At 56.6% G+C, this 17,354-nt stretch overlaps 1 long non-coding RNA gene across 1 annotated transcript; it reads right to left on the bottom strand.

Annotated features, from left to right (window-relative positions):
• Positions 1–1,702: 1,702 nt before the first annotated feature.
• LOC119003231 (uncharacterized) lies at positions 1,703–15,377 on the bottom strand. The gene is made up of 3 exons (XR_005069907.1): positions 15,273–15,377; positions 4,431–4,504; positions 1,703–1,948 (listed from the first exon to the last, which is right to left on the bottom strand). It is a non-coding gene; the product is annotated as an uncharacterized LOC119003231 (long non-coding RNA).
• Positions 15,378–17,354: the final 1,977 nt, after the last annotated feature.

The raw sequence follows: 17,354 nt of genomic DNA, 5'->3' as shown, positions 1-17,354 counted from the left end.
AGGTCTACTTCAAGTTCATGTGACTTTGCGGGTACGGTTTTTACATGCTTAGATTTCGAAAATCTCAGTAAAGGAACATCTTGCCTATGTCAGGTCAGAAAGGGGGGTTTATCTTGGACCATCCAGAATGATCCTATTTGTTAAGTAGCTCAAGTACAAGGTCATCACCTTCCTGTAGCACTAACCTGCAAAATAGCAGTAGAGCCAAAAGTCATTTCTGCAAGTGCATAGCTCCCCCTTTTATGCAGTAGGCAGACAGTCCTGCAAATTACTTGAGCGTGCGCTTTGCCCGCCACATGCCCACCAGTGCATCCACCGCGCTCTCTGCCCTGAAATGTATTTTGGGAGGAACACTCGCTGAATTCACACCGGGGCCTCTATGATCTCATCCGCAGGTCAGTGTGTCCACTGAGGGCTGACCTGAGGCTACGGGAAGAAGGCACCTGCCTCAGACAGAGAGGGGAGGGTGTGGGACAGGGCACATGCCAGGTTCAGCAACTGGACCTGGGGCTCCTGAAGGTCACATCACCCCCCGGCCCACGTTGAAACGACCCTGCTTCATCTGGCCTTCGGCTCAGGAGTGGGTCATCGGCAAGGAAGCAGTTGGATCGCCTTTAAAAGTTTGTTCCCATTTTCCACGTGTCAAATGTTAGAAACTCTGAATCCACTTAATCGATAATTAATGACACCCCTGAGCTCCCCCCGCCAGCTCCGCCTTAGCCAGCTGTGGCGGGGGACACGGTTCTGTTTATATTTCTTCCAAGAACAGGGCCGTGTGCAATCCCCAAGCAGAGATGAGAGGGGAGAGGGTATGGGAGAAGCCAGCGGCCGATGGACACTCGTGGGCAGACGCCCCCTTCAAGGCAGAGCCTGCATCGCCCGCGCCGCTCTTGGCACCGACCGGGAGGTGGTGCCCCGCTCAGGAACCCTTCCAGAACCTTATCTCGGTCACCAGATGAAACCGAAAGCCAAGGGCCTGGAAACTTTCTCCTTGGTCATGCACCTGACCAAGGACTTCAGAGAGACAATAAAACAATATCTGACCACTTTGTTCTCTGTTTCAAGTTCCTCAACAGGAAGAACAAAAGGAGCTTGGTGCATGGGAGAAGCACTCTGCCGTGCCAGGGCCTGGAGCTGCCGGCTCCTCCCGAGGCCCTGTCACAGCGACGCTGTAGAGCGCACCCCGGAGGGCACCCCTGCGCGCCACAGAAAGGCATGTCCCGGCTCACAGAGACTTGTGTGGCCAGGGCCCCCTCATACCTGCTATCGCCACACTTCAGTCAGCATGATGGCGTGCTGGCCTCTCTCTCCAAACTGAACACAGGCGCTATTTCATCATCTTCGTGGGCTTGGTGTCCTTGTCATGGTACAGGCCAATAAAGACTTGTTGGATAGCCCTGGCCGGGTGACTCAGTTGGCTGGAACATGGTCCTGTGCACCAAAAGGTTGTGGGTTGGATCCCCTGTCGGGGCACATACCTAGGTTGTGGGTTTGGTCCCTGGTCCAGGCACGTACTAGAGGTAACTGATCAATGTTTCTCTCTCACACTGATCGTTCTCTCTCTCTCACCAATAATAAAGAAAAGTATCCTTGAGTGGAATTTTTTTTTAAAAAAGGCTTTTTGGATGGATAATAAACACATGGGGGAAGAAAGAAGGGTGAGGAAGAGAGAGGAAGCCAATGTACCGCCCTGGAGGGGTGATCCAGTTGCTGTGACAGCGTGGAAACCTGGACGTATCGTCGCAGAGAGTTACATGACCATCAGGGTCTGCTCTGTGACAATGCCCCCGCAGCATGCTGTGACCTCACCTGGGGAGGAAGGTGACAGAGAGTGGGCTGAGTTCAGGGCGCCCCTGCGAACCTGGGTGCTCAACAGGCCCCTCCAAGGCCCAGTCAGGGGTGGGGGTAAGGGTTCTACATCCTGGCATGACTACTGAGACGGGCTGTGCTGGAGAGAAGAGAAAAATGAGGAAACACAAAGAGTTAGGCGGCTTGCCCACCGTCTCATGTGCAGCCCCCACCCCTGCAAGCCAGCCCCGGTCGGGAGCACGGAGGCAGGACACCACCTGACGCCTAGTAAAACTCCAGTAAGTGCCAGCATCTTAAGTGCGGTAGCTGCGTTCACCCCTCCAGCACCCCTACGAGCGGGAGCATTTATCACAGGCGAGGAAACTGAAGTGTTGACCAACTTGCCAGGTTGACATGGAGTAAGGGGCAGGGCTGGGAGGAGACACCGAGGACATCCAACTCAGAGCCCAAGGGGATGTACGAAGGACAGAGAGAGGACAGTTGGGAGCAGCTGAAGTCCCCACCAGGCTGCTCCAGGAGGTGGGGACAGACGCCCCTGGCAGAAGGATCTGCCCCCTGCCTGGACACCCAGTGGGAGTGGCGGCTGGCTGTGGACACCGACTCACAGCAACGAGGGCTGGGTCTCGCCGTGTGCTGTCGTTGTGTGTCCCCCCACATTGGCAGCCAGGGCTGGGCACAGGTGTGCTGAATGCACCCAATCAGTTGACAGCTGGGTGACTGACAGTTGGCCCAGCTGTCTGTCAGGACACTTTCTCCGCCCTTTGCAACAAGAAACCAGCCTTCTCCCAGGGCTGCCGGCTTCCCACAAACCCAGCCTCCCACCTCACTGCCTGCTTCTCCCTGAAGGCCCTTTCCCAACAGCCACCTTGGGAACCTGGGCGACCCCGCCAAAGGAACAAAATAAATGCAAGAGGTAACCATCGACATCTTCATGCCTGAGTGTAGAGGTAATCCACGTCCTGTGCCAGGGGCCCGGCGCTGGGGAGATGGGCGGGGGTTTGTTAGAGGAGCGATTACAGAGCTGAAGACAGGCCAGCTCTGAACGGGGAACCGGGGCTGGAGCTTGGCCCCGGGAGAGGCCTCACTATTGTTCAAGCTTTGCTCCTGACTTCCCTTCCTGGAGTAGAACGTCCTGCCACGGCCCACGTGAGCAGGAAGTGGGCGGGGCTCCCTGCACCGCCTGTGGGGTCATGAAACAAGCAGCAGAGGATTCGCAACCTCTGCGGTTTGGCGTAGGCTGAGATACAAAAACCAGGACGCTTATCTCAGAGGAGGCCGATGCGGGCAAGTCTGAATGGAGCAGGGCCTTCACTGTTGGACCCTCGGGCGGGGAGCCAGCCTGCGTCCCTCACGGGTGTACCCAGGTCCCCGCAGCTGGCAAAACCACAGCATTTGGGAAACATTCCCCCAGGGACAACTGTGCCATCAGAATGGGACAGGCAGAGCATGTTGACAAAAATGCAATTTGATTTTTTTTTAAGTTGAGTTTGAGGCCCTGACCCATGTGGGTGAGTGGGTTGGGCATCGTCCCATGAAACAAAAGGTCGCCCATTCAATCCCAGGTCAGGGCACATGCCTGGGTTTCGGGTTCTGTCCTCAGTTGGGGTGCATACGAGAGGCAACCGATAAATGCTTCTCTCTCTCATCGATGTTTCTCTCTCTCTTCCTGCCCCCTTCCCCTCTCTCTAAAAGTAAATAAATAAAATCTTTAATTAAAAAAATTTGAGTTTGAGTTTTCTCAAAAAACTCACAGCCCCTCCTTGTGGTTTGACTTGCGAGAGAATGGGAGTCACTCGGTGAGAGGAGACGGGCGGAACCAACACCCTGTCCGTCATAGTGGGTAGCGCCCCCCTGCCCCTCTAAGTCTGGGGGTCTGCTTGGTCTTGAAAACCTGTTGGGCAGCCTCAGAGGGGGTTGGGAATGACTGCCTGAACCGGGGCCAACACAAAGGCACTGCTAGAAATCCTGATGTTTAGTGAAACGGAACATCCGGATGGAGCCGCAAGGAGATATATCCTCTGACACTCACGCTGAGCCCCCGCCCTCCCCCCCCCTCCCCCCCCCCCCCCCAGGCAGAGGCAGCGTGACCCTCCCTTGCAGCTCCCTGCCACCGGCTACACCTGCTCAGCAGGTAAGTCAGACCCAAAACCCAACCCTGGGAGTTGTTCTGCCACACCTGTTTCAGGGACTGGCCACACCTGTTTCAGGGACTGGCTGCGTATCACCTGCCAACAGGATCCTACACAACTCCGCTGGAGCCCTCATCCTCCTCAGAGATTAGACACCATCACCTAAATTTCCAAGTGTGCTCCCAAGGAGGAAAATCATGCTAATGGTTCCCCAGGAGTCCAAGGCAGGCTGGCGATCCCATAGGGTGGGCCGAGGTTGTGCTGCAGCCTGTCCAGACCACGTGGCCCCCCCAGGGTGAACAGTAGAGTTACTTTGATCTTAATTAGCTTTTGGAAATGAAAATAAACACCAGGCTCCCAGAGCTGGGAGGTAACCCAGGAACACCCCAGAAGGTGGGGTTCTCAGGGGCGGGTAGCAGGCTGGCCTCCAGGGGCGGGTGGGGGTGGGGGGCGGCGCACCGAGCTCCGCAGCTGGCCGGGGTCACAGCTCACCTCTGCGGGCAGTGGCTGCCCAGATGTTTCCTGGAAGCCCCCTCCTGGCTTTGGCGGCTGGCTCTTTCTGGTTTCTGAGAACAAAGAGAAAAGCAGCGTGTGGGTCAGAGCCTGAAACACGTGGGAAAGTCATTGCTGATCTGGGCTGGCAACTTCACACAAACAACCTGGCCCTGAAGCCCTGGGAAGGTGATGCCTTCCTGCGTGGGGTGGAGGGAATGTTTTCACATGGAGGGAAGGTAATACGTCCACAAAGACCCCTTGTTCATGACCTTGGGGTTATGGCAGAAGAGATATCCTGGGGACACTCGGCCTTTCTGCCCTGGGGGCCCTTGCTCTTCCCTAGGGGGCCTCCTTCTGACCCAGGGCACCGCCTGCCCCAGATTTTAAAGTTTCAATATCTGACTATAAAACAGTGTGTACAATCCAGTATTTTTAAGCTATTAAAACCCTCTGTGCTTTTTATCCAGGAAAGAGGTAACACGAAGTGGAGAATTTTAAAAAGACCTCTATTAAATTCTTTTCACTTAAAAATAATTTTTTTAAGATTTTATTTATCTTTAGAGGGGAAGGGAAGGAGAGAGGAAGAGAAATATCAATGTATGGTTGCCTCTGGTGTGTCCCCTGCTGGGAACTGGCCTGCAACCCAGGCATGTGCCCTGACTGGGAATCGAACCGCGATCATGTGGTTCGCAGGCCCCAGCTCAATCCACCGAGCCACACCAGCCAGGGCAAAATTATTTCTATTTGGCCTACCAAATAGAGCCCCTGTGAGTGGACCCCACGCTCCCTGCTCTGTGCTTCCTGGGGAGGGCGCCACGGGGAGCTCTGGGGGAAAGGCCCCTCCCCCGGGGCAGGTGGCTCCTGGAATTAAGCAGTGGCATTTCAAAGGTGCTGTTAATGATGGAAGGCTGCTGCCAGAGTGAAAATAACTGTTGCCCTGTGGAGGGGGGGCAGTGCCTGGTGCAGGGAGCCCCCGGAGTGCCCGCACCCCCTTCAGGACACTAGAGGAGGGGGCTCCTGGGTCTCCAGGTGGATAGTGGACAGGTGGCCCCTCCTTCCAGACTACACCTATTGAGCGCTGACGGTGTACAAGCACCATGCAACGGCCGGGCCTCAGCCCAGCAGGACAGACAGACAGGGCCTTAGTGGGGTACAGGGTGGTCCTGAAAGCAAGGGCCCCAAGGAGGGGACATCCACATGGGCCCTCTCTGTCTTGTCACGCTTGAGGAAAATCTAAGGTCATGTGGGAGCAGCAATCACAGCAACCCCAGCGATGCAGCCTCCGCCAGGCAGCGCCTGCAGGTCCTTCACTTCTCCCGGCCCCTGGCGTCCGCACCACCTCCATTGGGCCCAGACACGAAGCTGCCCACCCTTCAGGGCCTGAGTGTCACCTCCTCCACATAAATTCCTGCTGAATGACTCACCCACCTGTGTGCAGCACTTTCAGGTGCAAATGAGGGGTCAGGTGCCCCCACCTCTCTTCACCCCCACTCTGTTACTCCAAAACTGACCCTACCCGAGGGTTTTGTTCCAAAGCAAAACCTTTTGCTAATCTGCACCTACTGGGGATCAGTGACAGAAAGTGAGGGCCTCCAGACCAGGACAGCCAGGCCGGGCCGGCTGCAGGGGCCACCCACTCCTCTGAGCTCTCAGCCTTCCTCCTGGACTTCGGGGGAGGGGGGGCTGTTTTGGGGCAAAGCAGCGGGAGGGGTGGGGTTGCTCCTGAAGGATGATCCCCGCCCCCCCCCCCACTCACATCACTGCTTGTCCCTGCCCCATCCGGGTCTCAGGGTGTCTGGAGGGCAGGGGTGCAGGGGGGAGCGGAGAGGCCACAGGAACTGCATTCTGACACGTGAAAAACCAATGGACCAAAGGCATATTGAGAAGCCCCCTAAAACTACACTCCGTAGGAGAGCCCTCTGCGGCTCTCGGTGGCCCCTGCACCTCTCTCAGGGATGTGCCCTTAGAAGACAGGGCTTCAGAGAGAGGTCACAGAGATGGCGCAGCAATTTCCACACCCTGCCCACCGGGCGGTCCAGGCTGGGAGAGACCACAGGGTTCACCGCTTTGTGCCAAAGCCAGATAGGGCAGCCGGCGCCTGTGCCCAGCTGACCCCACCCCCAGGCCTCTGGAGGAGCCGCCCAGCCTGGCTTTGCCGACCCCACCCGCCTGACCGAGAGCAAGCCCTGCCCTCCCTGCTCCCGTGTCAGGGCCAAGGGAAGGAGGGGCAGCCCTTTGGAACAAGGAGGGACACAGGGGCAGAGATGGGGGCTGGAGGCAGCCACTCAAAGGGTGAGGGAGCTTCAGAGGAAGGAGTGGCAGAGCCACAGAGCCTGGTGACCACATCGCTCTTCCCTCAGAGTCCCCTCAACATCTGTGGGCGGCCCACTGTCCCCTGACCTGCTCACCTCTGATCCTGCCCGCCCAGTTCACACACACTCTCTCTCTCTCTCTCTCTCTCCCTCCCTCCCTCTCACTGCTGGTGCTTCCCCAGCGCTGTGCTGGGGGAACTTCACCCCCCACCCAGAGCTCCCATCCACACAGCCTGGGCCCAGCCACCTGAGAAACACCAGCAGTGTCTGCTCCGAACCTCCCACCCCCCAGGGGGATGGTGGACTGCCAGCTGGGCTCCTGCTGCCCTGGGCGGAGAGGTCCTGTGCAACCAAGGACAGGGACACAGGACAGATTGCTGGGCCCAGGGGGCTGTTGAGCACTGGGAATTGCTCCCAACACATGTCCAGCTCAGACACCCTCTCACAGAGAGGGGCTTCGGGGGAGACTCGGGAAGGGAGGGGCAACGCCCAGGAGCTGGGCGGTGTGGACAGGGGAGGGAGGCAGGGAAAGCCCAGAACCGCCCCCTCTGCAGAGGCCCAGCTGGAGGCAGCCTCTGGGAGCGTCTGGGGCTGAGTGAGGGCAGGAGGAGGAGACACCCTGGGATGAGAGCAGGGAGGGCCGAGACCGACAGACTCGAAGGGGGAGCCACCAGGAGGGAACCTAGGAAAACGGAGCAAGATGGGCTAGTGTCCTGAGGCGAGAAGAAGCCTGAAGGGGAGCGGCTGGGGGGCGGGTGGGCGTGGAAAGGCCTCCAGCAGGGGTGACACCAAATCTGCAGGGACAGGCAGGAGGTTTCCAGGTGGCCAAGGGCAGGAGGGAGCCCAGGCCTCAGGATGAGGAACCAGCAAATGCAGAAACACAGAAGGAACACCAGGCCCAAGGGGTGGAGTGGGGGTGGACTGGGAGTATTATGGGGTTGGCAGTGTGTGGGGTGGGGGCTGAGGAAGGGAGTGTAGGAGGCGAAAGCGCAGAGGCAGAAAGAAATCAGCCTGGGAAGTCTCCTATGGCACATCAAGATGTCCACAGCCTGTTTTGTAGAGCAGGGTTGGCAAACAGCAGCCCACGGGCCAAATCCAGGCTGAGCCTGTTTTTATCAATAAAGTTTTATTAGCACACAGGCCCACCTCTCGTTGACAATTATCCATGGTAGCTTCCACACTCTGATGATGGCAGGGGTCAGCCCTAGGGCCTGAATGTTTGGACCTGACTCTGTATAGAGAGAGTTTGCTGCCCCCTGCTGTAGACAGTGTGTCATCATGGAGCAAGAAAAGGCAGAATTGGGGAGTGGGGGGTGGGGGGCCAGGAAGGGGGTGCCCTGGCATTGGCGCAGACCTGGGGCTGCAGATGGCCTGAGCTAAGGTGAGCAGGTTGAGGGAATGGCACGAAAAACCCTTTGACCAGTGCTGGCTGCCTGAAGCACTGGGCGGAGGAGCACCTTGAGGATGTCGCCATGGGGCTCAGCAAGAAAAAGTTCACTGAGCCATTAGCATCGCCATTAGCATCGTGTGCCAGGGAGGGGGGGGGAGGTGCGAGGAACGCATGTTTCCCCCCTAAGTTAAATGTCCCTTTGTTTCATGGCACTAGGGACTAAAGCTTGGCCATGGGAACTTCTTTGCTGAAAGATGCTTAAAGAGAATTTCATCTCAAGATTTGCTCACATCTGAAAACTCTGAAGAATTCCATTTTCTCCCTCTTAAGGGCAGGACTCTCGAGGCGCGTCTGGGCCTTTGCCCAGATGAAAGTCCCTGCCTGCAAGCCTGCTCCGCCTCCCGAAGGAGGAAATGATCAGAGATGGGGGGCGGGAGCCTGCACCTCCCACCCCAGCAGCCAGCACTGGCCCTTGACCCACAGAGGGACAGCCTGGATGGAGTGGTGGTGGCAGGCCAGGCTGCGGGCCACAGGGCAGGAAAGACGGGCCTGCCTCACACCAGGCATCTGTCACCTGCCCACCTCCCTCCCTCTGAGCCCTGAGCACTTAAAACAGGAAGCAGACTGCTGCTTCCAGGGCCAGTCTGGGTGTCCAGTGACCTGAGGGCAGATGGAGGAGGAGGGCGGAGGGGGGAGGAGAGGGCCATGGGGGTTCACTGGGTGGTTGGGCGGGACAGGAAGTGGGATGGGAAAAACCACGGCCCAGTGCTCCTCAGCCCAGGCTCGGGGAAGGAAACGCAAAGCCCCATCTTTCTCTGGGGGAGCCCAGTGGCCCTTGACAGTCCTGCCGTCCCAGCTGCCAGTGTCAGACCAGAGGGGCAGGGGGGAGCCGTGGGCTGGCCCCACCAAGACTCGAGTATCACTTCCCCTGAACCGTGGTGTCCCCGTTGGGACACTGAGGCTGCAAGTGTGCAGATGGCTGTGAAAGTTACTTACAGCAAGAGAAGGACAAAATGAGAGGAATGTGCTCTGCCTCCACCCCAGAAGGACAGCCAGGCCTTTGTGTCCCCAGCCAGGCTCTTGGAGCAGGAAGGGGAGGTGGGGTGGGGATGTGACTGATTCTGCTCCAACCCAGGCCCCAGAGGGACCACTCACCACTCGGACCAGCAGGGAGGGGCCCAGCCTGGGGGCTCCCGCCTGGGAAAGGCCACACCAGCCAGGGGACGTGGCTCAGGCCTTGAGGAGTCCACAGAGCTCCCCAGGCTCCAGAGCAGTTTGAGGGGGCTCCCTGCATGTAGCCACCAAGGAGGACCCTGTGGGGACAACTCAGCCCCTGGGTGGAGGGACAGTGACTACCCAGGACTGTGGCCCAGGGCCCCCCAGGTTCCCCCTGGGCCCACGGAGTGGGGTGGGGTCCCCAGACACCGGAAGTGGCTGACCCCCCCCAGGGAGGGGCAGGCTTGCACTCAGATTAACTCCATTTAGGAAACGGTGTTTGTTGCTTTTACACCCCAGTGTCCTGCAGGGGTTACGTGGTTACAGGGGAACAGAGCCCCTCACTTTTACCAGACAGGCAATTCACCGCGGAGGGTGAGGAAGCAGGGAAACCTGAAGGGGTGGGGACAGCATGGTGGGTGGCGGGGACCGGGCACTGGGACACCAGCAAGAATCCAGCAGGTTCTCCTTCACGTCTCTGCTTCATTCTCCCCAGGTGTGGTCCGTCAGAGCTGCCTGCCTCTCATTTAATCCTCGTGGCAACCCCATGAGGTGGTACTATGATTATTATTACTCCCATTTTGGCACAGAGAAGTTGAGTAACTTGCCGAAGGTCACACAGCCAATATACGAAGAGCCAAGAGTCTTTCTCTCCACCCCTCTGTTGTGCTGCCTCCAGAGAAATGGGGACCATCGTGAACTGGACAGACACCCCAAACATGTCCTCTACTCTTGACAAGTCCCCTATCAATAATGTACAAGTCACCCTGGGGAGGACAGGCAGGAAGAAGGCAGACGGGTCGTCAAGCACCTGTGTGGCTTACTGTTTATCCGATGATTTCACACAAGTGGCAACCTCACCACAACCCCCCAGAGGAAACTGAGACCCAGTGAGGAGGGCCGGAGGCCCCTGCAGCTGCTGAGAGCTGGGGCACATCCAGGGCACTGGGGTTGCTTCTCACTCCCCTTGGCCTTGGCCGCTGCAGGGGGTGGCTCGCCCCCTTGTGCAGCAAAGGCTGCAGGTATTCATAGCTGCCCCAGGTTGTGGGTGTCCAAACGCCCGACGAGCAACGAATCCTTTCTGCTCCAGTCCTGTGTCCTAGGTCCCCAGGATCTGACACTATAGAGGCTGACAGAAGACAGAAAGGAGGGTGGAGCTGGGGGCAAGGCCTCCTGCTTCTGAAACGCAGAACCACCTGCAGAAGAAAACCACCTCCCTCCGGGGAGCCGCCCTCTCTGTGGCTGAGGCCTCTGAGTTCACTTCCTTCAGAAGAAAACAGGCGGGGGCTGGTAGGGCACAGTGGCAGGCTCTCCCTACCTGCCCTCCCCAGGCAGGAGAGCAGCGGGTGGGGTGGGCAAAGGCAAGACAGAGAGAGAGAGAGGGAGGCTTGTGGGGCTGGAGAGCAGAGGCTCCTGGGAAGGTCAGAGGCCTCGGATGGACTGACCCACTTAGAGAGAAAGACAAGGAGTTTTCTGGGTCATTGCTCCAAGGACAGCTCTGATGGTTCTTTCAAACAAGAAGAAATGGACAGAGAGACTTCCGCCAAGATGGAGGCATAGGTGGAAACACTGTGCCTTCTCCCACAACCAAGTTTGAATACAACAAAGGTTTGGAGAACAAAGACACAGCCAAAGGACAGAAAATTGAAATATACGGAAGTCCGACTACATCTAACCATTCAACGGGGACGGTAAGAGGGGCGGAGCCAGCAGTGGAGCAGGGTCGGGCAGGAAAGATCCCCAGACCTAGGCGCCCAAGTGGCCCAGACCCAGTCAGGGTGTGGGGCAGACTGACCTCGGTCGCACATTCTCACACAGTGAGACGGACCACGCAGGCCCCAGGGGGCGGGGGCGGGGGCGAGGGCTGACACCGGTGGCACACTCGTGTGCAGTGGGACGAATCGCGTGGGCCCAGTGACGGTGGCAGCTGCGGCACCGGTGGGGGCCACGGCAGCAGGTGGCAGATGGGACACCATTGTTCCTCTTTGCCCCTGCCCCCACATACAACGTCACAACCCAGTGACTGAGTTGCCCTGCTCTGATGAAAACCTAGGGCTCCGATCCTGCTACTTAACAGGCACGAACAGCCCAAAAGATGGCGCAAGAAGAACTCAAAGTCCCAGAGCCAATAACTCTAAGCGACCAAGAGATTGCCAGCCTCTCAGATGCACAGTTCAAGACACTGTTTATCAGGATGCTCACAGAACTGGGTGATTATAGTCACAAATTAGAGGAACATATGAAGGCTAAACTAATTGAAATGAAGGGAGATGTCCAGGAAACCAATAGCGCTGGAAAGGAAACTGGGACTCAAATCAATGGAATGGACCAGAAGGAAGAACGAAACATCCGATCAGAAAGGAATGAAGAAATGAGAATTCAAAAAAATGAGGAGAGGCTTAGGAACCTCCAGGACATCTTTAAACGTTCCAACATCCGAATTATAGGGGTACCAGAAGGGGGAAAGAAACAGCCACGAGTGGAAAACTTATTTGAACAAATAATAAAGGAGAACTTCCCCAGTCTGGCAAAGGAAATAGACTTCCAGGAAATCCAGGAAGCTCAGAGAGTGCCAAAGAAGTTGGACCCAAGAAGGAACACACCAAGGCACATCATAATTACATTAGCCAAGACCAAAATGAAGGAGAGAATCCTAGAAGCAGCAAGGGATAAGGGGACAGTCACCTACAAAGGAGTACCCATCAGACTGTCAGCGGATTTCTCAAAAGAGACCTTACAGGCAAGAAGGGGCTGGAAAGAAGTATTCCAAGTCATGAAATCCAAAGACCTACAGCCAAGATTGCTTTATCCAGCAAAACTTTCATTTAGAATGGAAGGACAGATAAAGTGCTTCTCAGATAAGGTCAAGTTCAAGGAGTTCATCATCACCAAGCCCTTATTATATGAAATGCTAAAGGGACTTATATAAGAAAAAGAAGATGAAAAATATGAACAGTGAAAGGACAGCAAACACACAGTTATTAACAACCACACCTAAAACAAAAGCAAACCAAGAGGACAGCTAGATCAGGAGTGGAACCATAGAAATGAAGAACACATGGAGGGTTAGCAACAGGGGGGTGGGAGGAGGAGAAGGGGGGAGAAGGCACAGAAAATAGCATAGAGGGTAGGTAGAAAATAGATAGGGGGGAGGGCGAGAATAGTGGGGGAAATATAGAATCTAAAGAACTTGAGGCACGTGGTTATAAACTAAGGGGGGGAGAATGGTGGGGGAGGGAGTGTGCGGGTGGAGGGGAATGGGGGGGGGGGGAATAGAACAACTCTAATGGTATAATCAATAAAATATATTTTTTTTTAAAAAAGACTTTACAATCATTAAAGCAAGAGGCTCATAAAAAATGGCAAAAATGGGCATGGAGATTTTCTTTAATGAGCCCTGAAAAAAAAAAAAAAAGAAGAAATGAACTTTGAACTTGCCCTAGCTAGTGTAGCTCAGTGGATTGAGTGCGGGCCTGCGAACCACACAATCACAGTTTGATTCCCAGTCAGGGCACATGCCTGGGTTGCAGGCCAGTTCCCAGCAGGGGTCTCATGAGAGGCAACCCTACATTGATATTTCTCTCCTTCTCTCCTTCCCTTACCCTCTAAAGATAAATAAATAAAATCTAAAAAAAAGAAAGGAGAAGAAATGAACTTGAGCTCTGGCAAGGGGCTCGTGTTAGACCTGCAAGCCCTTCCCAAAGGTGGGGAGATGGAGAGCCAAAAGAGGGAGATAACCTGGTGGGCCCTGGGCCGCAACAGGGCCGAGCAGGGAGCCCCGGTGGGGGCCCCTCACGGAAAAGTCAGGGTCATGGGCATGGGTTGGGCTCTCCCAAACCACTCGCCTGCTACTTAGGCTCCTTCCAGAAACACGCTGGAACTGAGACCAGGCCCTTGGAGCACTGAGACCCCTGGAACTCCCCAAGGGGCTCCGTGGCTCTGACCCTGAGACCCCGAGTGGAATCCCCTGGAGTGTGATTGGAAAATAAAAGAAGACGCGATTCGAGGAGGACTTGTTTAAAGTGGAGCCTTGTGCCTGCCCCACACCCATGAATTCAGAGGCGGGGCCGGAATCTAGGCTTTCAGCAGCTGGCACTGAAAGCTGACACCCTGCCCCACTGACCTCTGTGTGGTTCCGTGCACCTGGCAACCTGCACCTGGTGACCCCGGTGCCTCCAGCATCCTCCCTCCCTGGATCCCCTGGGGTCACTGCCCCCAGGACCCTCGGAGAGGTTTCTCCTGATCGTGGTCTCACAGAGCAACAACAAGTCCTTCAGAGTCTAGGTCTGTCCTGTGCAATGTCCGGGAGACATTTATACTAAAAAAGGGTTTGTTGTCAAACTAAAATTTAACTGAACATTCGGTATTTTTATTCATGAAATCTGGCAGGGGGAGTCCGTACCCCTCCCCCGACAGTGGGCTGTTTGCTGACACGGCCGGGAGTCCCCGAAGTGTGCGCAGGGGTTTCTGGGCCTGAGAGCTTTCTTCCCCATCTCCTCCTTCGTCCTACGTCCTGCCCCAAGACAGTCCTGCCCCAAGACAGTCCTGCCCCAAGACAGTCCTGCCCCAAGACAGTCCTGCCCCAAGACAGTCCTGCCCCAAGACAGTCCTGCCCCAAGACAGTGCCCGGTGCGCGCAGGTGCAGTGGCTGGCGAGGGCTGGAGCAGGTGCACAGACTCAGTAACTGCTCTGTGCAGGGCACCGAGCACTCCTCCACCACCCGAGGCAAAAACAGGCACCATGGGGCAGACTCAAATAATTATGTGGTCCCTGTCCTTGGCACCGGTGACCATGACAACTGGGGGGCAGCGTTGGGAAGGGACCCAGGGGTTGAATTGTGTTCTCCTCTAATTCATATGCTGATGTCCAAATCCCAAGTGCCCCAGAGTGTGACCTTATTGGGAGGTAGGGGCTTCACAGAGGTAATCAGAAGGTCAGGGGTCATTACAGGGCCTTAATAAAGAGGGAACACTTAGACCCACACCTGTATGAAGGGAAGACGCAAAGAAAAGAACGGCTACTGACCACCAGAGGGCACTGTATGCCCGCAGTGGACAGGATGTACTGCCCAGTGTGACGGCCAGGGGTCGTCCCTGGCTCCTGAGTCCTCACCACCATCGCCACCGCCGCCACCATGGGCCTTCTCCTGCACCAGCGGACTGGCACCCCTGGGGGCCAAGACACTGCACCCACCCTTGGGCCTGGATGGTGCTTCCCTGCACCCTCCTGGAAGCCTCTTGAATAGTTTGCCACCTCCCTGCCCCCTGCCACCACCCGGATGTCTGCACAAACCCCAGGTGCTGGGGCTGAGGAGCAGGTGTGCACGGCAGCGGGGGCCAGGTGGGTCAGAGGACAGCATAACCAGGAGTGGTGCCACGGCGACGCTGCCCAGAGACGCAGGGCACCCACGTGAGTCAGGCCACATCCAAGACTGTGGCAGGGCAAGGTCTGGCTCTGCTCCTGTGTGTTCCTATCATCTGCTCGTAAGGCCTGTGTGGCCTGAGGTGGTGACACTCTCCTCCTCACTGTCCCACCCCTTAACCTCTCTCCGCTGCTCACTGCATTTAGGGACCGCCTCCAGGGGCCCACCAGCCACGGGGACAGGGTCTCCTGCATGGAGCACCCCCAGGGCCCCCAAGGCAGGCTGGCCCAGACCGATGAATTAGAATGATCTGACCAATGACAAATGGGGTGCAGTTGCCCCCCGTCCCTTATCCCCTGGAGTTAGTTTCCAAAACCACCAGTGGATGCCTGGAGCCGTGGATGGTACCAAACTTTCTCTACACTACATTTTTCCTGTAAGCACACACCTATGTAAAGTTTCATTTATACATTAGCACAGATTAACAACACAATAGAAAATAATACTGTGCAGTAATAAAAGTTATGAGAACACACTTTCTCAGACTGTACTGCACTCACCCTCGTGATGACAGGAGATGACACGGAGCCCGTGTGACCAGAGGAAGGGAGGCGGAGACACTGGTCAGAGGCGTGATTCTTCCCACGAGGTTCAGAGCCAGACAGCGCAGGACAGGACAGATCTCATCCGCCTACTCAGAAAGGCATGCGATTTATAGAGGAACACTGTGCATGGTCATGTCCGGTGAGTCAGCATTTCCACTGAGGAGTTTGCCCTTGGGAACCAGGTGCACGTGGTGGGTGTCAGTGCACAGGGCGCCCACCCACTGTGCGCCGGTCCAGGGGCTCTGAAGCCTGGGCAGTTGGAGCCATCTCCTGGCTCCAGTGAGGGTCTCAGGACTGGACACAGGACCCCAGGGCAACTGAAGCAACTGCGACTTCACTCACTGTTCACGACGGAGGGGACCCCCCCGCCCTGCAGCTGATGGCAACCCAGTACCATTAGGATGGTCCTGAAAAGTGGGGTGGTCCCTACTGAAGTCGAGCACACGCAGACGTGGCACCCAGCAGTGCTGTTCCCCCGTCACACACTGGGAAGGAAGAACACATCCATCCGTTCCCCAAAGACCAGCCAGGATGTTCAGAGCGTGACTTGCCATAACAGAAGCTGCTCTCGCTGCAGTGAGATGGACGAGCTACCGCTATGCACACTCTGGGTAAATCTCACGTGTAATATGAGGAAAGGAAGCCGGACACACACAAAAGCAACAGCCACTTCACATAAAGCGTAAAAAACGGCCAACATTAAATCCATGGGGTGAGAAGTCAGGTGAGCATTTACCCTGGGTGTGCACAGGGGCTGGAAGGGAAGGTGAGGGGGCGCCCGGGGTCTCAGCAATGTCATTTCTGGATCTGGGTGCTGCTCACACGCGCATATTTAGTGTGCCATCAGTGAGCTGTAAGCATATGTGCACTTTTCTATGTCTTTACTGCAGTTAAAAGTGGAGAACAGAATACAGCGGGAGCTTGAGACCCGACGGTGTCCCTCTCGTGGGGCTCGAGTGAGTCCGTCAGCAGGAACCGTCTGTCCTGGGAGGTGGCCACCTACGCCAGCACCTGACCTGGCCTGGAGCAGGCCGTGCCGCAGGCAGGGGGACCCTTTCCCCACGGGCTGCAACAGGCCCCATCTGCAGGGTCCTGGCACCCGGGTCTCAGGAGCAGCAGCAGGAAAGACCAAGGACAGGTTCTGTGCATCCCAATTCCAGCTTCGGCTTCTCACGTGGAGCTTTGTTTGGGGTTGGGGGCTGACGACCACCAACACCCAAGAATGACAGAAAGCACCGTCAGGCAGGTGCCATCGAAAGCTTTGCAGAACAGACCTGTCGGGCGCCCACCCCACAGGAGGGGCTTTACAACGTTCACAGCAGTTCCGTGCTACGCGCCCCCCAGCCTGTGCTGGGGTAGCTGCTGTGGCCAGCGAGAAAAGCTGCTGGTGGTTCTGTGCAGCCAGTTCACAGAGAGAAGCCTTGACCTGCACCTACGTGACCTTGCCTTGGTCATGCAGTCACCAGCAAGGTCAAATGAGGACGTCTAGAGTTCTATTGTACCGCATGTCCCCATCAGCACAGCCCATGTGTGGTGTGGGGACCCTCAGTGGCTGCAGTGGGGTGTCCCTCAGCACGCAAAACCACGAAGCCAAAGCTGGAATGACTTCCGAAACCCCTACAGCTGAATTTCCAGCTTGGAACAGAAGCCCCCAACACACCTGCCCAAACTCAGGGCTGCCGGGCAGGAAAGAAAGAGGAAGGGAGCGATGGAGCCCATTTCAAGGACATGGCTGCTTACGGCCAACACAGGGATCTAATGCTGCAGACCCAAGTCACATTCAGTGACTGCAGCAGGCACGTGGACCCAGAAGAGACAGGGCCAGGCCCCTTCTCTGCTGAGCCTCACCTTTACACAGGGCAGACACATCACGCACATACGGGTCACGCAGTGGGGTCACATGAAGCTGCGTGAGGGTCACGCTGTGGGGTCACATGAAGCGGCGTGCGGCTCACGCTGTTATTTCGAAGACACTGGATAGGGCAGCCTGAGCTGCTGTGTTCCGGAGAGTCCTTCCCGCGTTGTCTGATACGTCTT

Source organism: Sturnira hondurensis, unplaced genomic scaffold (genome assembly GCF_014824575.4).
Source record: "Sturnira hondurensis isolate 20B ecotype Veracruz unplaced genomic scaffold, ASM1482457v3 Scaffold0018525, whole genome shotgun sequence".
NCBI lineage: Eukaryota > Metazoa > Chordata > Mammalia > Chiroptera > Phyllostomidae > Sturnira > Sturnira hondurensis.
The sequence above is the reverse complement of the archived record's forward strand: the minus strand, read 5'-3'. Positions and strand labels throughout refer to the sequence as shown.